Genomic DNA, 14,157 nt, shown 5'->3' with positions numbered 1-14,157 from the left:
TTAATTTCATTATTATTTATTAACTTGATTTTTCCTTCTCTTGGCAGGTTTTCATAGTTTATGACTAGAAGAAACCCGTCGGGACCATTACTTTTTGATGAAGAAATTGATCGCACAGTATATAGAAATCAAAGAGAAATAAGGCGAAGCTTAAGATACCCAGAGAACGAGCAAGAAGACGATACTCAAACCGAAGAGATGGCTGAAAACCAAGGCAATCAGCTACCTCCTGCAATTGTGGCTAATCAAAATCCTGCTCTACATACTATGTATGATTATGCTAAACCTTCTTTAACAGGAACCAAATCAAGCATAGTTAGACCTGCTGTAGCTGCAAATACTTTTGAATTAAAACCTAACACTATTCCAATGATACAACAATTTGTTCAGTTTGATGGTTTGCAGGATGAGGATCCCAATGCTCATTTAGCCAACTTCTTAGAACTATGCTATACATTTGAAATTAATGGTGTTTCTGATGATGCCATACGTTTTCGGTTGTTTCCCTTTTCATTGAGAAACAAAGCTAAATAGTGGTTGAACTCGTTACCACGAGGGTCAATTACTACTTGGGAACAAATGACCGAAAAATTCTTACTTAAATATTTTCTGCTGGCTAAAACGGCTAAATTATGTAATGACATCTCTTCTTTTGTGCAGATGGATTTAGAAACCCTCTACGATGCATGGGAGAGATACAAGGACTTACTGAGAAGGTGCCCTCACCATGGGTTACCACTTTGGCTCCAAGTTCAAACATTCCACAATGGTTTGAATCCTTCGACTCAATAAATGGTTGACACAGCTGCTGGCGGAACCATCAACAACAAAACACCAGAAGATACCTATGAGTTTATAGAAGAGATGTCACTGAATAACTATCAGTGGCAAGTCAGGAGGACAAAGCTAACGAAAACAACTGGAGTTTATAATGTCGATTAGGTCACCATGCTCTCTAATTAGGTAGAACTTTTGAATAAGAAAGTTGATGGTTTTCTTAGTTATTCATAGGTTCACCCAGTAATGCAATACGAAGCAAGTGGAAGTGGAACAAACCATTCGAAACACCAACCTTATGGTCACAACATGGATAACGAGCAATTAAATTACATGGGTAATAATCCTCGACCTCAACACAATCCATTTAGTAACACTTATAATGCAGGTTGGAGGAACCACCCTAATTTTTCGTGGGGCGGTCAAGGAAATCAAAGACCACAACATCCTCCGGGCTACCAACAACCACCCTACCAGTAGGAAAAGAAGCCGAACCTTGAAGAGATGCTCTCTAAGTTTATTTCGGTGTCAGAAACTCGTTTTTAGAACACGGAGACAACACTTAAAAATCAACAAGTGTCGATCCAAGGGCTCGAAACTCAGATAGGCCAGCTTTCTAAACTAATCTCCGAACGACCACAAGGTAGCTTGCCAAGTAACACTGAACCCAACCCAAGGGAACAGCTCAACACAATTATTATCCAAGATGACAAAGGAGTCATTGAGCCTGAACCAGAATCGAGGCAAGAAACAGTGGTAAGCAAAGGTAAAGGTGAGGTAGATCAAAATAAAAACAAACCAGTGCCTGTCGAATATAAACCTCGTGCGCCATATCCCAACGCGACAAGGAAAGACTTCTCAGATGAACAATTTGGTAAATTCCTTAAACTCTTGAAAAAATTACATATTAACTTACCGTTTATTGAAGCTCTATCGCAGATGCCAAACGTAATGAAATTTTTAAAGGAGCTTTTAGCAAATAAATGGAAGTTGGACGAGGAGTCACATGTGGAGCTGAACGCAGTTTGCTCGGATATTCTCCAAAATAAACTACCAAACAAACTAAAAGATCCAAGGAGTTTTACGATTCCTTGCTTAATTGGTAGTTTAGATGTTAATTATACATTAGTTGATCTAGGGGCTAGTCTGAACGTCATGCCTTACAAAATGTTTAAGCAACTAGGTCTCGGGAAACCCAAACAAACTAGGATGAGCATTCAATTAGCAGATAAAACTATAAGGTTCCCTAGGGGTATTATTGAAGATGTGCTAGTTAAAATCGATAAATTTATATTTCCCATTGACTTTATTGTTCTAGACATAGAAGAGTATAGCAACACTCCCTTAATCCTAGGAAAGCCCTTTTTAGCAACTGCTATAACTATCATTGATGCTGGCATAGGTGAACTCACACTCTGGGTGGGAGACAAAACAATCACCCTTCAAGCTCGTAATTCTGGCAACACGTCAGGAATTGAAGGTAATCATTCAAACCATTCTACTAAACCTAACAATATGGTGTAACCCACTTTGCAGAAAATGAGTCTGAAGGAAGCACACGAGTAGTTCTCAAGCAATAGTAGAGGACCTACTCATGAAGATCAAAGATTACAAATCGAGGAACTCGATGAATGGAGGACGCACAAACCAAGAACACCCGACAAACTGAAACTACGCTAAAACAAGCCCGATACCTCTCCAAATCAACTTAAGGTTGGTGATAAGGTCTTATTAGATGCTGCAGATCCCCATATTGTCACTACCACACCGAATGAGGAAATCCCTCTTACAGTACTCAATATTTTTCCATTCAGTATGGTGGAGGTGAGTCATCCCAAGTTCGGCACTTTTAAGGTAAACAGCACCCGTTTAAAACCTTATTTTAATGAGATTGATAGCAGGAATGAGTAGTATAAACTCCTCGAACCACCATGATTATTCAACGGAGAGGTAAGTCGAGCTTAGACTATAAATAAGCGCTTCTCGGGAGGTAACCTGAGCACTAACAATATTAATTTCTTTGAATTTTGGTATTTAACTCCTAACTTACTAATAGAAATCTTGAATACAGGTGTTTCCACAGAGACACGGCCAAGAACACAGGCATGCTTAAGGCCGTGTGAAAATAGGGCAACAGATTTCCCCAACACGGGTTATGATTAAACGCCACAGCCGTGCGATATGGTAGTGTTCGAGCCTGCCAAAACAACATGGGTGTGCGACACGCCCGTGTGGAAGACCCCGTGGTTGAAACTGAGAAACTAGCACGGGCGTGTGACACGCCCGTGTCTAACACCCGTGGTCGAACCTGTTAAAATAACACGGGCATGGGAGAAGCGAGCGAAGCTAGACACGGCCATGTGAACCCACACGCCCGAGGAACACGGGCGTGTACTAAATGTGAGACATGCCCAAATTTGAAATTCGCGAATCACACAGGCTAAAATTGGGGAACACAGGTGTGTGCCATGGCCGTGTGCCCCAAAATCTATAAATACCCTGCACTGTTCACTTTCTTCTCCATTCAAAAACCCTAACCCTAACCACTGCAACTCCACACGGCCCCCCTGCCACGCCCGTGCGCTGCCTCGAACTTCTCTTTTTGACGCTCAAACTCTCTCCCTTAGTGTTTGTTTACTCATTTCACTTCTATTTTAGTCATTACTAATGCTTATTATTAGCATAATCTTCATTGCTTTTGAACTATTTTTCATTTTGCTCATTATTTTATCCTTTAGTTTGCATTCTTAAGTTAGTTATTATATATGGCATGTTAAATCAAGTGATTAGGAAAACTTCATACCCATGATTTTACCATGCTCATTCTCATGATATTTCCATGCTAATGCCTCTCATGAAATTTGCATTTTTCAATTATTTATCATACATTTCATATTGTTAGGGAAGCTTCATTCTTTTGTCTTACACATGCCATTACTACATACAATGATAAGGTCACGAAATTATTATATTAGTTATGTTTGGTTGTGGCTGAAAGTCTGTTTTTTAGTTGAAAATTGTATTCCTTTTACTTCAACCACTCATCAAGATGACTCAATGATTCTAATCACAGGTACCATGTCATCATCACGAGGAAAGAAAACCACCGTACCAGCCTCGAAGAAGAGGAAAGGAGCGTCATCTTCTGCTGGTCCAACTGCAAAAATTCGTCACCCTCTCCTGCAGTTTCCCCGAGGGCCCAAAGAAGAGCTTTTCCAGATACTTCGGGCCCGACCCTTAATTGTGGGCTGCTGCATCGACTGGGCTGTAGTAGAACAAGTTCAGATGGCTGACGCGATTCGGGTTCCCCTAACCACCGACCCTTGGGAGCTGTTCTTCGGGATTATAGAGACAACAGACCTCAAGCCCACGATGGAACTCTACTCAATGTTCCATCATCAGACTATAATGACAAGGTACGATGATCCCAACACAGTTCAATTTCGCCTAGGCAGATTAATCCAAATCCGCCAGCTAAGCGTCCCAGAGTTCGGTGCTGCACTAGGCTTATATACGGAGGAGTTTAGGGAGGAGAATGAACTACATGCTCTCAGTCGCCACATACATTTCTCTCCCTCGAAGTGCTGGCACACTTTGGCCCCTAGCACGGCCTCGTACAATCTTAGCCACTCCAAGGCATCAGTTCTCCCCCCATTCCTAAGGTACTTACACACTGTTTTAGCTCACACGATTAGAAGGAGGAGAGAAAGCACTGGCGTCGTCAACACCCAAGACGTCTACTTCTTATGGTGCATGTCGCAAGGGCACATCATCGACCTTGCCTATTTCATCACCCTTGCGATTCAGTACCAAATAAAGTGGCATTAGAAGGGGGTCATCTCCATTGGCCCCTACGTGACTAGGCTGGCACGACACTTTAGGCTCCTCAACACCACTGCCCAAGAATCATCCCTCACCCTCATCGACCAGATGTCCACAAGGCATCTCGAGCATGCTTAGCATGAGGATGATCGAGAGGCGCCGAGGAACCTACCCTCCCCAATATCATCTCGCCCAATCTATAGGGGAGGAGGCCTACGAGGACATTCCTGATGATGTCCCCTCACAGTACGAGGACCCACCGACTCAGCCACCACCACCCTCTCGTCCAGCTTATGCGGTGGCTTCATATGCTGACATCTCTGAGTGCCTCACCCGATTCGAGCATCAGTGTTTTCAATGATTTGACAACATTGATGCTACCCTACAGCAGATTTGCCAGCACCTCCACATCTCATCGCCAGTCCCACCTCGCGAACCATCCAACGATGAAGATGTTTAGAAATATTTATTTATTATTTTATGTTTTTAATTTTTATTGAAACTACTCTTTATTTTTATTAGATTTTATAAATTTTATTTTTAATTATCAATTTCGATTTTTCTTTTTGAGTAATTATTTTTCCTAATATCCCCTAAAAAGTTCCTGATTTTATCACAGTTATATAGAGCTCTTAAGCTCATCATCACATAGGAACTAAAACTCCACCGGGAAAGGCTCTCCACGACTGCCATGTCCTGCTCGACCACGACCATAACTACCACTAGAAATAATATTCTTTTGGCACAAGACTTATGGCCTAATGAACCTCTAAGACCGTCGGAGTATCCTCCTCCACTCTCGAACCGATCACTCTCCAAAACTCTAGTTCGAGGAATTCATCATACAGGAAGTTTCACTTCTCTCCCTATCTTATTTTTATACTCTAATATCTATATTTGTACATTGAGGGCAATGTACATCTTAAGTGTGGGGGGGGCAGTCATTCATTATTAGAAAAATCCCTGAATAATCACCTTGTTCTCTTGAAAAACTCTCATATCATATTTAGGATAAATTTTAATTGATTTATGATTTTGATTGATATTTCTTGAATTAAAACATAGGCATTTATGCATTGATTGTTTAAATTTTAGGACATTAGAGAATCAAGCATGATAAGTTGATTTTTAAGAATTTAAAATTATAGGTTGTTTCCTCAAGTCTAGGTATTACTTTGAATTGGAATTCACGAGTCTAAACATCAAAAAGCCATAATTTTTGTGAGATTTTTGAGCTTTTTGAGCATCTACTAATCCTTTCATGCTCACTTTTGTTATTGCTTTGAGTGCGTCAGTATTGAACTGTAATTCTAGAACTTGCTTGATTATGCATGTCTAGACCAGACCATTTGATTTGATATGTCAAAATGATTAAGACACTTAGGATTAACCCACTCATGCCATGAAAAGCCTACCTCCACGATTAACCCTTACTAAACCCCTTTGAGCCTAACAAGCCATTCTTTGTATCAACCTTAATTTAACCCTTAACCCATTATTGTTGAAATCCCCTCAATTAATTTGATTCTATTTTTGTCGAGATTTGAGTTAAAAAAAATTTGCGTAGCTATGTATTTTTTGTAATAAGTTAGTCTATGATTATTTAAATTATTCTTAAAAAAAAACAACTATGTATACATATCTGTAATTTCATATTCTGAGAAGAAGCTCTGTTGTACGCAAGTGAAGATTAACTCTTTTTCTAGTTAGGCAATTTTTCAATTCAATCTCGATTCTAACCCTTTCTTTCAGCTTGACACCCCCCTAACCAAGCTTCATTACAACCCTCTAAAGACCTTTTGATTGATGTATCATCTTAAATTATAGTGGTGGAGATTTGATTTTCATGCAAGCCTATGGTAATGACTTTTCATTATTGACTATTGAGTGCTTCATTTATTATCCTTAAACACCTCGAGTGATTTGAGTGAATCTTTAGTGAGGGTGTCAAACTCTGTAATATTCTGAATCAAAGGTAATTACTTAGATGTGGAGAGACACCTATGTTTGCATGATTAAATACTTCTTTTAGTTGAATTATCAATGTATGATTACCTATGGATTATTTTGGGATATTATCGATAAGAATTATAAGTTGAGGAGAATTTATTTTGATTACGAGTTGAGGATTTTGCTTGAGGACAAGTAAATGCATAAGTGTGGGGGTATTTGATAAACCGTAATTTATACATATTTTTACCCCATGTTTAACGCATTTTATGGATGATTTTCCATTAGAATTGGTGAATTCGATGCTCCTAATGCTTTAATTTCATGTTTTATAGTTAGGAGAGCATAGGAGAGCGAAAGGAACGAGAAACAGGCCAAAAACAGAGAAAATGGGCTAAAGTACGAAATTAACACGGCCTGGACCTCCTCACATGGGCAGACCACACGGTCGTGTCAATCTGGCAGAATCGAAGCACGACTCACACGGCTATAGCACACGCCTGTGCCATTCTAACAGGCTCAAACACGGCCTGAAGTAATCGCACACTAGCGTATCACACGGGCATGTCCCTGCCGAGCCCTAGTTGAGTCCAATTCAGAAAAGGTCACTTTTGAGGGCTCATAGGCATTCCAAAGCCTAAAAATACACCCTATAGGAGGAAGAAAAAGGAGACGGAGAAGGGGGAGTAAGGAATAACTCCAAAGAAGCTGATTGATCCATCTCAGAAGCCGGATTCATCATCAAGACTGAAGATCTCTCCTTAATTTCCCTTCAGGAGTTTTGGGTTTTCTTTATGTTTTGTATTCTTTACTCTTCTGAGATGTTTTCTTATTTAGTTATGAACTAAAACCCCTAAATACCTAAGAGGAATAAAACCTAAGACGAATCTTGTTATTATTTGCTGAATCGTATGATACATATTTAACTTGTTCTTAATTATGTGTTCTTAATTCTTCTTTTGATATCCTAGGATACTGATTCAAGACATGCTCTTATTCAGAGGAGGAATAGACCCTATCTAAGAGTACATTTTTCATAATTAAGCAGAGTTGATTGCGCGCCTAGATATAGGGTGACAAGATTTTGCCAGATTAGGGTGAAACCTAATAAGGGGATTTATAGATCGAGTTAATGCAACCCTAGACTGTTAATTAGAGAAAAGTCTTGGTTATTCAATTTAGGGATTAGACGTTATTAGTCTTGAATAGGGATAATAACATAACTTAGGGATCTCTACGGAACAAGTTAAATGAATAAATCATCTGATTCAAAGCCAGAATAACAAGTAAAGTCTGGGTGGATTTTTTCTTAGGTATTGTCTTCATTTAATCGATTTTCCCAAAAGCAATTCCCTAATTCTTTTCTCCGTGCATTCTTAGTTCAGATAATTAGTTAATTAAAACAAAACCCCATTATTCTTAGGCTAGATAATAAAAAAACAGTCATTACTAGTATTTTTAGTTCCTTTGGGTTCGACAATCCGTTCTTGCTAAAACTATACTACTGTTCGATAGGTACACTTGCCTACATCGCGATAATAGTTAGTTCAAGAAAGAGTAATTATAAATATTTAAAACCTATCACAAAACCTCACGATCAAGTTTTATGTCAATTAAAAAGTTATCAGATACAAGGCCCAAAACCCCTTACAAAGCCCAAACAAGTCTACATACATGCATATGGCCCACTAGGCCCAATCTCATTCATATGGCCCATTAGGCCCAAATCACATTCATGTACATGCTTTCCTATAATTGCCATCACTTAACATCAAGTTGCCAATTTTTCCTATTATGGGCCTAACAGCCCATCAGGCCCACTTAGCCCATCTTGGCCCGGTTGGCCAAACTACGGCCCAAGTTCATGGAATCGCCTGTGGGGCCTCATATAACCTATCAGTTTCCCCCTTATGAGTATTCGCGCACTCATAAGACTACCGTAGCAAAACTTTCAGCTTTTCGGCATTTCGGCTTTTGCCAATCTACTGTGTGTGTGCAGTGCATGTAGACACCTGGTAATAAAGCATGTTGCGATTTCCTTAGCCCCAAACCTACAATCGATATCACCCTTCAATTAATCGCATGCTTAATACATATCTTTACCAAAACCAAAACCTTACCCTTTACCTTACCTTGCGCGACAAGTTATAACAGTCCCTTCTTTAATCACTAACCGTGATCGACTCTTAGATCTACCACATTCTTAATTATTAAAACTAGAATAACAGGTGACTAGTATCCAACACAAGTCTCCCTTCCCTTAACTATGACTATTCGGCCAACTAAGATCAAGAACACTTACCAAAGTCTCTCACCTGAGGAGCAAATTAGCAGGGATCCAAAGGACTAGAATTTGATACTAATCCTACGAAAACCAATTGGAAGAAGTGAGGAGCAGAGTAATCGATACTTAGCAAAAACCGATTAGGGGAGCAAACACTTACACTAGAATCGACTGAGTGAAAAGGGTAGTGGCGGCACCAAGGGTATTCGGCCAAAGAGGTGTTCAGCCTTTGAGGGTTGCATGGAAAACAAAAGATTATTCGTCACCAAGGAAAAAGGGAAGAAGAAGTCGGCTAAACCAAAAGTGAATCAAAGAAAATTGAGTAGAGTGTAACTCCCTCACGCCCAAGACCGTCTCCAGAGTCGAGCTTGAGGTGTTACTAAACTTAATTCATTAATTAAACAGCTCAAACAATTTATTTTTAAAATTTCCAGACAAGCTGGCCAACTGTGTCACAGTCGCTTAATTTCATATCTAGAGTTCCGAAACTCAAAATTAAGATCCGTAAATTTTCCCTGTGTATTACGAATCAGATATCTCTTTGTACAGAGTTTCAATTATTATGCCGTTTGTTTCTCATAAAACTAGACTTAATAATGATTTCATACATGTATGGTAAAACTCCTAATTATTTTTTTACAATTTTTGGTGAATTTTTAAATTTAGAATAGGGGATTCAGAGACCACTATGACCCTGTTCCACGAAAACTTAAATATGTCATAAAATATAACTCATTTACATATTTTGTTCCATCCATTTGAAAATAGACTCATCAAGCTTCAATTTAATAACTTATTCATCATTTAATTATATTTCTATTATTTTTAGTGATTTTTCAAATTCACATCACTGCTGCTGTATGACTCTGTTTTATGGCCAATTTTACCATTCCAAGGATTTTCATGGTTTAGTTAAGACATAAAGCATACATGTTATCATATATAAACTTGATTATCCATTCCAATAGCTAATCATTTACAAACCCTTTTCTTACCAGACCATAACCATATCATATGATCGTTCATACAAAGTGAGTATATTGCTATACATGCCACACTCAAAATATACAAGCCATTTTACCAATTTAGGCCTTCGGATAGTGTGAACGAGCCTTCAACCTATCCTGATTCTCAAGCCGGCTTGTCAAAACTACAATGAAGGTAAAGGAGGGAGTAAGCATAAATGCTTAGTAAGTTCACATGCAAATAACAAGTAACATAATCATGCCATTCAACATAAACATTATTTGCATAAACAACACCAAGACATTCATGTTACATTTGCATTTAATATCTTACTACAATTTCATCATACTAAGTTCTCAACCCGAGGGTTTAAACACATACCTGTCAATTTTTCTTATTCATCACACTTACCAACATGTCACCTTCGTAATAAGCATTCTCCTTATTCTATTAGAGATCTCCCGTTGAACACATCGAAATATGATTTCGGATACACGGATAATGTGCACATAAGTGCTATACTTATAGCTAAACAAGCTCAATAGCTTTTGAAATCTATGTAGCCAAGCTACCATGTAACCCGCCCATAAACGAACTCGGACTCAACTCAACGAGCTCAGATGCCTAGTTACATCTCACGAACTCGGACTCAACTCAACGAGTTCAGAACTCAACCATCCTAGTGACATGTCACTTGTACCCTAATCTATTCCCAAGGTTCAAACGGGATTCTTTTCAATTACACATTTCGATCGCCTTCTTCGGAATATAGAAATCGATATTTGCTAACATCTCATACTTATTAAATTATTCACATAATTTGCATATTACCAAATAATAATTCACAAAGCACAATATTTTATGATAATAAATATCATATCATACAAATATCAATAAATCACTTAAAATAAAAATTATGTTACCTTATTTACACATGAACTTACCTCGATACCTCGATACAAAATATTAGCAATCGAGCCTATTCCTCGTAAACTTTATTTTCCCCTCGATCGCGACTTGAATCTCATTTCTCTTGATCTATAATGGCAAATTAATTTTATTTAATACATATATTCATCAAAATAGCCCTTAGTACGAACTTTGGCAAAATTACCATTTTGCCCCTAAACTTTCACATATTTGTACTTTTTCCCCAGGGCTCGTAAATTAAACCTCATCCTATTTTCTTATGTTTTATGACATGCTGATCATTTTTCCCTTCTATGGAAACATCAAATTCACACTCTAACATGTACTTATGACTATTAGGTATTTTTACCGATTAAGCCCTTTCTCTCGTTTTCACTTAAAATCGAGTAGCACAAGTTGTCTAACATAATTTAAAACCTCATATTCTATCATAAAACACAAAAATACACAAATTTCACCTATGGGTATTTTTCCAAATATGAACCCTAGGTTGAATTATTGCTAGCATAAGTTAATTCGAGCTACCGGGATTTCAAAAACATAAAAATCATTAAAAACGGGGCTTGAAATCACTTACTATGAAGCTTGGAAGTTGAAGAAACCCTAGCTACAGAGAGAGGTAAGATTCGGCCAAGGCATGGAGAAGATGAACACATTTTAGCCTTATTTTCCCTTTTAATTAATTTTAATTACAAAATGACTAAAATACCCTTAATACCTTTCTTTGAAAATTTTTATGTACAAGCCCATTTTTGTCCAAAATTTTAGAAATTGGTCAAATTTCTATTTAAGACCTCCTCATTAATATTCCAAAGCAATTATTCTGATTGGTCCCTAATCTCAACTTAAGCACTTTATGCATAGAATTTCATCACAAAATTTTCACACAATCATGCAATCATATCATAAACCTCAAAATAATTATAAAATAATTATTTCTATCTCATATTTGTGGTCACGAAACCACTATTCTGATTAGGCCCTAATTCAGGATATTACAACTCTCCCCCCTTTAAGGATTTTTGTAACACCCCGTACCCGAGACCGTTGCCGGAGTCGGACACGAGGGGTTAACAGACTTAATTCCCTTATTTTTACAGTCCATTTTAAAAATTTCCAGACTAGCTGGCTAACTGCGTCACTGTCACCTTAAAAATCATATCTTGAGTTCCAAAACTCGAAAATCAGTTTCGTAAATTTTCCCTGAAACTAGACTCATATATCCATCTACAAATTGTTTTCTAGAATTTTTGGTCAGGCCAATTAGTACAGTTTATTAGTTAAAATCTCCCCTGTTTCAGGGTTCGACTGCTCTGACCTTCATTCATTACGACTTATATATCTCCCTGTACAGGGCTTCAATACTTATGCCGTTTGTTTCTAAAGAAACTAGACTCGAAAAGGAATCTATACATATATGGAATGACTTCTAAATATCTCTGGTTAATTTATAATGAATTTCATAAGTCCTAACAAGGAATCCAGAAACCGCTCTGGCCCTGTTTCACGAAAACTTTAAAATCTCATAAAATACTATTCATATGATCGTTTCATTACTTTCCTATGAAAATAGATTCATCACGGTTCAATTAAATAATTTATTCACTATTTAATTCCATTCTTACTATTTTTATTGATTTTTCAAATCCACACCACTGCTGCTGTCAGCATCTGTTTTTAAGGTAAACCTTACCTATTTCATGGTTTTCCATGAATCAACTAGAGTTTGTCATACATAGCATCAAAATAATCATAATTAACCATTTCCAATGGCTAATTGTTACCAAACATTCCATACCTCTCAATGAACAACATACAAGACGATTATAATGCTATGCTCAAAGTGTATATAAGCCATTTTCGCATGGCTATCCAAATTTATACAAAACCAAAGGGTACATGACCAACAACAAAAAGGGTAGTCCTATACATGCCATTTTCAGAGTTCAACCAAAAGTGTACCAAAAGAGCTTTGATAGTGTGGACGACTTCGACTTCGACAATCCCGAGCCCGATAGCTGACGAACCAAAATCTATAAAACAGAGAATCAAAGAAATGGAGTAAGCATTTAATGCTTAGTAAGTTTTGAATAATGAAATTAGTTTCGGCTAAGGTATAACATTCATATGGCTAAATGGATAACTTCATATATGCACATTCTCATAAACATACTTCACGCTTCAATCGATATATTCATTCACAAGGTATCAAACCTAACTAAAGGCCGAAAATTCGTTAATCAATTGAACGAATACTATTTAAAACGAATCGACTTTTCCGATGCATATACGAAACATACCTCATCGTTTGGATTTTATGAGCGTATTATTTTGAAATTTACAGCAAGCTTGCTCACTTCCAAACCCAAGCATCTTCGGGATTTAGCCGAATATAATTACTTGCTCAAATGCCTTCGGGACTTAGCCCGGTTATAGTGACTCGCACAAATGCCTTCGGGACTTAGCCCGGATATAGTAACTCGCACAAATGCCTTCGGGACTTAGCCCGGAATTAGTCACTAGCACAAATGCCTTCGGGACTTAGCCCGGTTATCATCCGAATACCCATGCACATATCAGTAAATCATGACACAATCTATATTTCATTTTCATAACTAGAATTCAAACACAAGTCACTTATCAAGCATTATCATTTTCTGCAACACCCCGTTCCCGATACCGTCGCCGGAGTCAGACACGAGGGGTTCTCAGACCAACTCTCATGTGTCACACAGACTATTTTTCACATTTCCAGTCCAGCTGGCAAACTGCGTTCCTGTCACCTTAAAAATCATATCTTGAGTTCCAGAACTCGAAAACCAGTTCCGTAAATTTTTCCCGAATTTAGACTCATATATCCATCCGTGGATTTATTTCTAAAATTTTTGGTTGGGCCAATTTGTACAGTTTATTAGTTAAAGTCACCCCTGTTTCGGGGTTCAACTACACTGACCTTTTCGCATTACGACCTGGATATCATCTCGTACAGAGCTCCAATGCTCATACCGTTTGTTTCTAATGAAACTAGACTCAAAGGGGAATCTATGCATATAAGGCATGACTTCTAATTGTTTCTGGATAATTTATGGTAAATTGTCAAAGTCGAAACATAGAATCCAGAAACAGTTCTGGCCCTGTCTCACGAAATCTTGAATATCTCTTAAAATACAGCTCATATGGTCATTTCGTTTCATCCATATGAAAATAGACCCATCAAGCTTCGAGTACGTAATTTTTTTAGCAATTAATTCCACTTCTACTATTTTTAGTGATTTTTCGATCTCATATCACTGCTGCTGTCCGCAACAGTTACTGCAGTAGACTATGCCAATTTCATGAATCCTTCCTTAGCCTTACTAATCATCCATCATACATGACACAAATTATGACCACCTTATCAAAATTAAGGTTTCTAAGACTCGTGGCTA

The 14,157-nt window shown here is 37.9% G+C and overlaps 1 non-coding gene across 1 annotated transcript; it reads right to left on the bottom strand.

Annotated features, from left to right (window-relative positions):
* Positions 1-627: 627 nt before the first annotated feature.
* On the bottom strand, positions 628-734 carry LOC128291004 (small nucleolar RNA R71). Its single transcript, XR_008280782.1, has one exon. It is a non-coding gene; the product is annotated as a small nucleolar RNA R71 (small nucleolar RNA).
* Positions 735-14,157: the final 13,423 nt, after the last annotated feature.

The sequence above is a fragment of the Gossypium arboreum genome, chromosome 3 (genome assembly GCF_025698485.1).
Source record: "Gossypium arboreum isolate Shixiya-1 chromosome 3, ASM2569848v2, whole genome shotgun sequence".
Classification (NCBI taxonomy): domain Eukaryota; kingdom Viridiplantae; phylum Streptophyta; class Magnoliopsida; order Malvales; family Malvaceae; genus Gossypium; species Gossypium arboreum.
This window is presented reverse-complemented; position numbering and strand designations above follow the sequence as displayed.